Here is an 11,945-nt window from a genome sequence, read left to right as displayed (position 1 = left end):
GAAAAGACCTTGTTTCAGGCACTCAAACACTGAGTGTACAAGTCCATCCAGGCCTTTACAATCCTCACCTGCCCTCTATAGTTTGGAACAAGGTTTCACAGTGCAGTGGGCTGAATGGCATGAGATGTGAATTTGCAAGCAGCTTTGTGTGACTGTGGAGACACTGTTTAGCCATTTGGAGCATATTTCTAAATGAACGCCTGTTGTATGAAAATACAAATGAACTTTTCAGGCAGGAAAAACTGATCATAAAATTTGGCAGATTTTTCTTTGATGGGGCACAGGCCACTGGAATGTATATTATTTCTGATGCATAATGAAGAGGGCAATTAATTTTTAAGCATCTAACAGATAAAATAAGCTTTATAATCAATTCCAAGTCTGACTTGGTTTCACAGGAGCTGTACTGCAAACTCTTGTGAACATCATCCACCTCATTACAAACTCCTTCCTAGAATGATTTGCAGCCAGAAGGATTTGTGCATGGCAGGTCATTTATTCCTAATGAATACGAATAGTTCAGTTTGTGCCCATTCATTTCCACTGTTAGTGAGGCCTTTTGATTTTCCATGCTCTTTTGGTCTGTGTTAAGTATTATTTACCACTTGCATATCTGAATGCATCTGTGTGCTTTCTCTGGGTCACTTCTGAGTTTTCATGTGGTTACGACAATTTTCAGCATATGAGTCATTGCAAGAAGTACAGCGTGTGCACTGGAGGCAAGTTGGGAAAGGACAGCTGCAACTGATACGAGAGGAAGATACCAATTCTCATGACACTAAATGAACTAATGTGGGGACTGTTCAGTTAATTACATAAAGATAAACAGAAAACAGCCAACATATGCAAAGATTAAGGCATCAGGCATGCTCCATCTCACTGAAAACAGGGTTACCGTGGCTCTGTCTGGGATTTCCTGTGCTTGCTTGAAGTCGAGGCCTGTCGGGAGGGCTCTGCGTATGCAAACATGTTCAGCGCTCGGGCTGCAGAGCCAGCGTTTCCTGGAAGCATCCAACTCACTCCACTTCTATGTAAGCTGAGTTGCCAAACTCATGTGGATGTATGTGACAACAGCGGATATTTGGCAGCTAGGGAAAAGTTACTGCTCTGACACAACCACTGTGCACTTCAGTAATTAAGTGAAAACTTCAAAGTCTTCCAGGGAAAAAGGTCTTGGGAAACTCAGATAAGTGAAATGCTACTTGGGAAAAGAGTAATCCCGTGTGAAGGAAGCAATGTTAGCGGGAAGTATGTACAGAGCACTTTCCCCTTTTTCAATAGATATGATTATTCTGCTGCAACGTAAGTCACTTTGGATATATCTATGCTGGTCAGTGTGAAACACTGAGCCTTGCTTGTCCACGCTGATTAGCTGGTCGCCCTTTTTGTTCCCTCCCTTGCAAAGGCTGGAAAGGTTTCTGATAACAGCTCGCCCTCAGGACTGCTTCCAAGACTGTGTGGAGTCTGAGAGATTGGTTCCCTCTACCACAATATCCACAATCCTTCAGCTCTATCTGGGCAGACTTTGAACCCTCAAAGCTCCCTTGCTCCCTTATGCCGCAGCCCAGAGGTATGCAATATGTGTAGCCTTTTTTTTTTTGCTGTAACACCACTGCTCTGGTGGCCTGCAACCTGCAACACAGTTCTCAACGTTCTCTCAGACAGCTTGAACTGGAAAAGCACACATTAAATAGTGCCTTGGGCTGCAAAGCTGTCACACAGGGCCCAGAAGAGATACAGAGGTTGTGTTGCATGGACATAGGTATGAGCTGCAGAAGGTGGTGTCTCTGTGTAATCCTTAAACTGCCATGGGTACATGGCAGTAGCACCACTCGGCCTCAGGGTCGGGGACTGCTTCCCGGCACCCTTCAGGATGCTTTAGGCAGAGATGTGCACCTTCATACAGTTCACCTACACCGCCAGACTAATTCTGAACAAAACTCCGACCAGCTGATGTCCATATGGCTAAGCTCTCTCCCTGACCCAAACGTATGGCCCCTTTTCCATTCGGGGAATTGCCTGGGCTTAGGCTATCCCACAAACAGTATGCCAACGTCGTCAGGGAAAGCTGTACCGGGCAGTGCTGTTCCAGGCAGCACGTTAATGGCAAGAACAACATCGTTGCGGTGCTCGTGCTCTGACCCTGCGGAGTTTGCCATGTATCCTGCGAGGGTATTTAGCAAACCGGTGCGAGTGTACTGCTAGGGAGAAGCCAGGAAATCCTGTGTGCTCGGTCTTTTTTGAAGCCAGCTGGTAGTTTTTATTCTATCTGCAGGCAGATAAGGGTGTGCAAATTGATTAAGCTAAAAAATCTCATTTAGCCTTTACCTCTGCCAGTGGTGGGTTATGTGGGATGCACTCGCCAGAGAAAATTACAGCTCTAACTCCATCAGTCATTGTTGACAGACAAAATATTTGGAAACTTCACAATTGGAAAACCATCTGGAATGTGTTGATTTGTACTTGCTTATTTTTAAGTTTTACTTTGAATTGCTAACAGCTAATGTTATCTGTGCAGTGGAGTGCTGCGCAGATTTCACCATGTGACTGAATCAAGCTATTTCTGAGCCTGGGATATCCTCTCAAAGCACAATAGAAAATAATCTACCATCTTATCATTTAAGATTTTGTGTGCAGATTCTGAACGCTGAAAAATTATTTTAAGTGATATTAACAAAATGCTATAGAGGAAAGGCAAGAATATATCAAAGTCAATATTCTGTTTTAATTTTTGCAAAAAATTCAACATATTTTAAGGGTATTTGAACTGTCATACTAACAAACAATTAAAGCAGCTTTAAAATTTGAGACAGAAAAATACAAAGATATAGGGCAGGAAAGGGGCCATAGGTAAACATACAGGATGTATTTTGTGGTATTTTGCAAGAAAATCATGATCATTTAATAACCCTCCTACATAGCATTGATAAAAATCTTCACCTGAATTATCTTTGTATAGGATAAAGAAATACAAAATCTCTCTTCATCACTGTACCATATATTACAAGTAGTCATAACAACCATGTGAGCTTTCACTCTGTAACAGTTATGAATATTGCTGTTACGACGATTTCCTTAAATCATGTAACTTCGGGCTGTCCAGTTGACAGCCATTTCTGTATGATCTATAACCTAATAATTTTCAGTATTTCTTCTGCAATTGATGTTTTTATGTATTCTTCCCTATATTCTTCAGAGAACCACTGCTACAAGTTTATGCTATTGTATTTCAGTATAAAATTTGTCCTGATCTTGCTACGGTTCTACAAATAGGTACTTCTCAGATAGATGTAGTCACAGTGTCTCTATCTGCTTTTATGTTTTCTCATTTTACAGGGATTAAGTACAGGTGGCATTTCTCTAGAAGATATTAATTAATCATTCAGGTTATGGATGATATGATAGATTTAGAAATTGTCCTGGATATTATCCTTATTCACACACAGTATTTTATAAATAAATGTTCATAGATATTCCTTATAGAGAGGGGTCTGATGCCATTTATTTACCATATGAAATTTAGTTCTCAATTAGCTCACTTTTTAGGGTACCATTCCACACTAAAAAGCCTTCAGAAGCAGAACTAATGTACAGTCTTGTATTTACTTCCATTCTCTTTCCCTGTTCAGTCATATTAATTGACCGGTTTTCTTGGCCATATTCTGAACCAGAAATTCTGTAGTTCAAAATCACACACTTTTTGGAGTTATTTTTTTGAAAATAAGTTTCATTGGTCTGAGATGAATACACAGCAGTAGATTTAAATAATTTCTGCTTTGGAGTGGAAGTGTTGTACCTGTTCTTTACTTTGCTCTAGGGAACACAGGCCAATTACAATGTGTTCACCCTCTTTCTATACATATATTCTTGTCAGCTGGATAACGAGAGACCCGTCTTTAAAAGTTTATGTAGCGTGTTAACTAGAGAAACGGTTACTGACAACCTTATTCTTCAGCACCTTGTGCAATGGGAACTTTGCTACGGACAGGAGCGAGGACGGAACTTGGCTGGCAAGATCACTCTGTCACTATTAACAGGAGAGAGACACTCAGAAACTCAGGTCCACTCCGTCCACAAATGATGACAGAAACAATGATTATATGACTGGAAAAATAAAATGGAGAATTCTTTTCTTTTCTAGAATCCCTATTTTCTAAATAGCCACCACTGAGGGAGGACTAAAAAATGTTGCACCTTTCTGAGTTCAGGATGTTTCCTACATCACTGAAGAGCAGCCGTGTTTTCCTGATTCCATGCATGAATCAACAGTTATTTACTTCATACCTCCACCCCACTGGAGTTTTTCAGAACTTATCTCTGGTCTTTTAAGGTATTTTTATTGTAATATTAGAACTGTGACATGCTCTTGCATTTACTTGGTAGATATGGGGTTCCCTAGCACAGGGGCTGCTCTGGTCCAAATTTCTTCCCTGCCTGCAGAGGACTATACTCACTTTTGAGATTTAGAGTTCGGCCCTTTTGAAAAGAAAATTCTCTGTTATTTAACTTGCCTGTCACCACTTGAATTAAGTCTCATCCAAACAATTACCAAAATCACTAATTGTTAAAAGAATATTCTCTTAAGCAATCTCATCAGTTGTCATGAAGGACAAATCACAATTTTCCTGTCACCATCACTAGGCTTTTCTATTTTTAAAAAGAAAATGCATAGGGTTTGGGCTGGTTTTTTTTTGGTTGGGTCTTTGTTTCTTTTTTTTTCCATCTAAAAGTTGTACTGCTGCTGAAGTATTCTGTTCTAATTAGGAAATATTTTGTCAGTACGTTTGCACTAAAGACAGTGTGTTCCAGACAGTGTTTTCTGTGTCTTGAAATAACAGTCAGTAGATAACAAAACTGCAATGAAAGAAATTAAAAAAACTGAAGAATATTTTAAAAGACATGTATGCAATACCAACAACCAATCTTTTTACTCTCCATAAAAGGATATCAAGTTCTACTCTACACCAGTTCAAAAGTTATATATACACTATACAGCTCCATTTTATTAACCTTTAACTACACGATATGTATCTGTCTTTATATTTTTAGAAGAAAAGATTCAGATTCTTTTTCAACATGCCCATCTTTTCTGAATAATATAGATGGATGTAAATGGCTGTAGATGTAGCCCTGGTGCCAGATGAGTCACGCAGAGAGCATCTGTGGAGGAGGTGAAACAGAAGCTTCACCCACTTGGCATCTTCCCAGCCTGAGGAGAGCTCCAGCCAGCCTGTGTCTACTTGCATAAGTGCCACAGGGAATAACATCCCAATGGTACCACACAGGCGTGTTAATCCTATGGCTTCCTAGAGGCCACCAGAAGCAGTTGTGGAAGACAGCGCCTACCAGTGGACCATTAGTCATCTAGTTGTTTTCCGGATTTCCTATCATTTGTCACCAAAGAGTGTCATTAAAGAAAAAAAAAAAAGAAAAAGACATCCATGAAAAAAACCCTCCACCTCCAAGAAAAACAAACAACAATACCAAAACCCAAACGGGAATCATAGCAAATTCTGGATTGTAGAACTGGATTTTCCTCTCTAGAGCTGAAGAGAAAATTATCATAGCCACCTTCCACAGGTCTGAAATAAAATCTTTCCTTCAGGAATAATGTGCTTTCCTCAAGACCAGATGTAAATCCCTCTTAAAATATTTTGATTTTGGATCCACAAAAATGAAACCAACAACAGCCTCTTCTGTGTTCACCAATCTTCTCATGTACGAAAACTCATCTTGTATTGCCCCATCCTTTATCAAACTATTGGGAAAGCATTGGAGGTGTACCCAAGCAAATTACAGAGCTGGAGTCTTTCCTTAACTCCCACTCTAACATAGCCTGTGGTGTACTCTGGCCTTCTCACTTGTAACTGAGGCTATGACAGAGTTGTTGTCTTTTTGTTAAATCCAGTGTCATTCCACTCCTAGACCTATGCAAAACTGAGTAAAAACATTTTCAAGGGCTATATTTGAATACATAGTGATAATGGGAACAGGGATCAGTCTACCAATAGGAGAGATTACAGCTAGCATTCAGATGTCAATAAGTTAAAGGTAACTGGCTAAAAGAATATTCAAAATATGTGGCATAGCCAATTTGGCTTGAGTATTCTTCCTTCTGCACCAGATGAAACCAGCAAAGTGCTAAAGTATGGACAGAAAGGACAGAAATGCTGAAGATACTCATTGAGACAGGGCAATGTCTGCTTCAGTGACCATAATCTCAAGAAAGTTTTCAAAAGTAGAGTGGGACACTTTGGAGTCTTCCCTTGTGATTTTTCATTCTGGAGTACTACACAGCTTTGGCTCTTGATTCTGGTTAGAATAAAGTCTGAGGTGAAACCTCACTGCAAACTCAAATAATATTGGGTTAACATTCTGCATATTGGGTCTGTGAGAGGAAAAAAGGAGCAGACAAAGGACAGATAAAAACATAGGTGGGAGGGAAGTGATAAGTGAAGAAAAAGGTAAGAAATCAAAAAGAAAGGAGGAAAGTAGAGACTGCAGAGACAAAGCTTCATCAATGTTTGGGCTGCAACTAGCAGAGTCCATCGTGGGCAATTCTGGCATTGCCACAAACACGGATCAGGTTCAGAGTGTTTATTTAACTTACATTCCCATGTGCCCAACACTATCCAGGTTCTCAGCAGAGCTTACTGCCTCCAGCACTGTGCCACACTAACCTTGTGATGTTGCTTCTAGATTTAAACTGATTCATTTTCAATTGTATCACAGAATGAGCAGTTGAAATTTCAGTCTGTCTGAATGGGTGACAAACCCATAGCTAACACCCAACTTTTATCCTCTATTTAGTTTAAACTAAATTAGTTCATATTCACTCGGCCCAAGATTCCTAGGACAAGATAAGGTTTTCTTTACTTACCTAAGCCAAGTGTAAGTGAGCAGGTTGTTCCAATGAATACATATGCCAGGGTTAGTTTTGACCTCCCAAAGTGACATTTCTAATCATTGCCTTCCTTCCACGAATCTGATGAGTATTTTGAGCCATCTCTCTGAGTCCAGAGACATTTATTCCAGCAGAAATTCTTCTACATCCCTGCTAAAGCAATTTTGACTGATTCAGTTTTACCGACATTTTTTCCCTTCATAGCCCTAGCTGCCGATACTATTCCATCAGTATGACCATTATTTCCATATCTCCTGAAAAACATACCCACTTCAGTATCAGCATGTAAGTGATTGCTGGTATTTTGCCATTCTGTTTTGCCAGACAGTCACGTCTCTGCCTGAGCTTGGCTGCATGGGTCACAAAAAGGAAAAAAACCCAAAAGATAATCAAGCTTTTATTGTATCGGACATAACACGTAACAACATTTATTATACAGTGCATCTCAAACCAGAGACAGCCAGTCATAGTTTTACAATTTGAAGTCCTCCAGACCACAGCATTTTGAAAAATGTCTTCAAAATATCTTCAACACTTCTCTGAATTTAGTGTTATCCTGGCTCAGGATGAATTTTTCTGGCTGTGTTTCCATCATACCGAAGAGAATGGATAGTTTTAAGAAAGTAATTGAAATTTCAACACCTAAAGGTTATTTTGAACTTTTTAATCTGACTGCCTGCTACACAATTAGGTGCAGTTAACATGCAAATGTTGATTAATCATACCGCAAACATAGTAATACAAGCAGTTTCTGAAAATAGGTTGGTTTGTTTGTTTTCCCCCCAGTACTCCCTTGTTAATTTTCAGACATTCTCAACAGCAGAAGACAGGCCACGAAAACTCTGTTCAACAGCAGAAACCCAGTTCTGGAGGTGACTGCCCAACTTGAATTGAGCACTGTGTTGGAATATTTTAGTCAACAGAGAAATGAGAAAACAGGAAAAATGCAGCCCAGCATACTACAGAGAGGGCATTCAGTATCTCACATTGAATGACACAATTTTAGAAACCTGGTTGTTGGTTGTTTTTACTTGAAACTCAGAAGACCTTTCTCAGGTCTTTCTCAGGTCAGATGGCAACATCCTCTTAACAAACTGGCCTGTGATGGACACTCAAAGCTGTTGCATGAGTAGATTCATAAATTCAGCTGAAAAATCACAAATTTTAGATTAAGGGGGACAAAATTGCACCACTGTTATTACCTCAGTCTTAAGCTAACTTACAGACCTTTGTCCAGGTGTTGATTTAAACCACTCTACCCTCATTTCTCCAGTGTTTATTTTTCAGTTAATTTCATGCAGACACACACTTTCAAATGCACTTGATATTAAGGACTCAGACAAAAAAGTCTAACAAGTAAGACATTATATTACAGTTCAAAGTCGCACAGTGGTCTGACTGCAGCTCCTAGTTTGACTATTTCAGTGAATATGACAGCTAGAAAATTCAATTTATGAAGAAATATTATGAAATGCATATTTTTATTTAATGCCATTACTGTGTTTAATTTAACAGAGAAAGCAAATTAATTATTTTTCTTTCAACACCTTTCAGATCTCCGTGTATTCATACAGCAGTCATCTTTACAGAAAATGTTTTTCTATCTGAATCATTCTCCATTTTGAAAACACACGCAGTGTTTTTAATGCATATTTGCTACCAGCTGTACCAAATTCTTCAATTATTTTTTATCATTGAGACATATTTAGTATATGGAAGAAAAATGCAGTTCCTCTGCACCAAATGGTGGAGAAAATGTGGCTTCATCAACACCTCTACTACCAAAATGGAGTAGTGTTGTGCTCAAGAGATAAGCAGCAAGACAAACCAGTGCAGGCGCTGCTAAGTAAACCTTATGATGTGGCCTGAAATTAGCCTCTGTATTTGGCTGTCTCCATTTTTCTTCCTATCTTTGGGAAGACCTAAGGAGCCTGCACTAAGCTCAGGAGATGCTGGGTGTTCAGTTTCCAAATCCCTGTTTGGCCCCATCTGGAGCTCTAAGCAACTCCATGGTCTGCTTTTTGAGAAGTACTTGGAATAAATACGCAGGATATTTACCCCAGAAGATTGTTGGTAGATGTAAATGTACTGGGGCAAACTCACCCCTTGCATCATCCTGAAGTGATTAGCCAACAGAGGACTGTGGCCCAGTGGGTCCAAGGCAACTGTCACTTCAGGGTTAGAGTGCTTGAGCTTCTCTGCTGTCAAAGTCCATTCTGGATGTAGTTTCTGGAGGACAAGACTGGTAATATTTTACCTTGGCATATTTACAATGGCAATCAAAATGCCTTGCCACTCAAGACAAAACAAAGAAAAACAGGTAAAATTCCAGAAAGCTCCATTTGGCTTTGGTAGGCCTGTGACTCTACTACAGATTCTGGTTCTGGTTTTGCCACTTCACCTCTCTGCCATTGTGTTAAGTGTCTAGTGTAAATGATTCATAGCTGAATATCATGGCTGAATAGCTGGCAGTATATTAAATATAAAGTTTTCCCTCTCCACCTTTAAAGTGTGTGCATTTCTGTAGTAGCACTCTACAAGCAGAATAAAATAAATTCAGCCTGGGATTTAAAAAACATGTCTGTTGACTGATGTTTTAAATCATATTAGGTATCACTGTCTGTACAATGTTGCCACAAAGTAGAATATCTTACAAGCCCTACTTTGACATCTTTCTTTTCAATGTAATAATCTAATCTGTAAACTGAAGTTATAAATTAGTGATGTTCTACATAAATGGAAGTAATTTAGAGAAGTACACCGATTGAATACAGGAGAAAAATATTTGTGATGAGTCTGATATTTCCTACTTTGAAAGACCAAACTGTCATACTTTAAAGATGAATTTTACTTTTCTAATTTAAGCATAAAACAGTATCAATAGCTTTAATAAATTTTATTTTAAAAAGGGAAGGCTCTGATGTAAGCAACAATGTTTTATATAATGACTTTTCTACAGAAAATGATGAATTCTCAAGATATTAATGCATGTTCTTTTACTTATTTAGGCTTATTTTATCAAGATAAAGGACTGAGAAAAAGACGATGTCACGACTGAATAATTCATATATTCTGGCTTCATATAAGCGAAACAAAAAGGTGAGTGAAAAGACTAGAACCAGGGAATTGATTGGTAAAATTGGGCTGTGTATGGCTATATGGTACAAAAACGTGATCCAGGTTTCATGCATGACTCCAAGCTCTACCATGTAGTATGGGACATGAACAAAAATATCCTGTCTGACAAACAATAAATATTGGGGGTTTAAAAATCAGATCCAAATTCATCGGGCCAATTTCTATTTGAGTCACAGTAATTTTAATATGCTAATGAAATTAATTTACTGACGGAATGTAGTTAATTTGATGTATTTCCTTTGCTACCAGTATCTTGTCTTTGTGCCTATTCCTTCCACAGCATAGCCAGCAGGGAATTCAGGGTAAACACTCATTACCACAGCAAAGTGCCAAGACAAACTGAGAAAATAATTAGTATCAGGCAAAACACAGACAATCTTCAGACCCTGTACATTCAAAGAACAGCCTCCAGCTTTGTACGAATTATTTCAGGATTAAAGCATCTACTTGTTCCAATAGAAATAAAGAACACAACAGGAATGAGGTTACGAGTCCCTGCAGAGAACCAACACCTGCTCCCAACTGCTGGAGTGCAAGAAACAGGAAAACGATGTTTATTTAAATCACTAGGATGAGACTGAATTGTGGCTAAGCTTCTAAATGTTATTCTAATGATTTAATACGAATCTCTTCATCAGTCTGGCTTGTACAATATGACATTTAAAAACAATGAAAAGACTGGAATGCAAAGAAACTGGCTTGGCTCAGGTGCACTGAATACTGAAATGGGTAGATGGTCATCTGGGACCCCCCTGATCTCTCTGAAGCACAACAGCCCTTCTCTGAGACATGTTCTGATGTAGCAGTCTGTAAAGCCCTTGGTTGCAGTGGTATCTACATGGCTGCACAAGCTCTTAGAACAACAGTTCTCCTGCTTTAACAGTATAAATTCCGCCCTATAGGCCTTTTTCCCTTATAGACTGTGAATGCTGATCAAGATTTAACTGGTTACGTTGAGAGGGGTAATTGATTGTTTACCAGCCTAACAAATACACCCTGGTATATCTATTTGGCAGTCTTAAAATTTTTTCTTCCCTTTTACCACCAGATCATTACTTCTGGCATGATTTCCTCCAGAATTAATTCTTTCAGGAATTTCCAAAATATTGGCATAAAGATCAGGTGCTTTAAAGCAACAAACGTGCCTTTTTGGCTCATAGTCTTGATAGAGAGATGCACTTCCACTGTGATTTCTGGACTAACAATCAACCTTCCTGGAATACAAATGACTGACTACAGGAATTATTTTCAGTAGCTATCCAGGTCCTTTTATTGGAGTCTGGATATTAGAACATAATTGTTCTGATTAATAATCAAATCTGACCTTCCCCAACATGTGACTTCCTTAAATTCAAGAGAGGTTCATTTTCACCATCTGAACATCTTACATTCCCATAGTGTTTCTAACAGTTTTGAAAGCTAATTACCAAGTACTAAGTGGAAATTTTCATCTTCTATAATAGTTATGAAGTAAAACTAAACCAGAGAAGGGTGAGGGGAGAACTTATTGCATACAAGTACCTAAAGGGTGGGTTGAAGGAGGATGGAGCCAGGCTCTTTTCAGTGGGTCCCAGTGACAGTACGAGGGGCAATGGGCACAAGTTGGAACATAGGAAGTTCCATTCAAACACAAGAAAAGACTTCCTTACGGTTCAGGTGACAGAGCACTGGCACAGGCTGCCCAGGGAGGCTGTGGAGTCCCCTTCTCTGGAGATTTTCAAGACCCGCCTGGATGCAGTGCTGAGTAATGTGCTCTAGGCAATCCTGCTTTAGCAGGGGAGTTGGACTAGGTGATCTCTAGAGGTTCCTTCCAACTCTGAAAATGCCATGATTCCGTGATTCCTTCTCTCATATTCTCCATAAAATCTTGCATTCTTGCTGAAGGGATTATATTCTGAGTAAT

Source organism: Vanellus vanellus, assembly GCF_965231255.1.
Source record: "Vanellus vanellus genome assembly, chromosome: Z".
NCBI lineage: Eukaryota > Metazoa > Chordata > Aves > Charadriiformes > Charadriidae > Vanellus > Vanellus vanellus.
Note: the sequence above shows the minus strand (reverse complement) of the source record.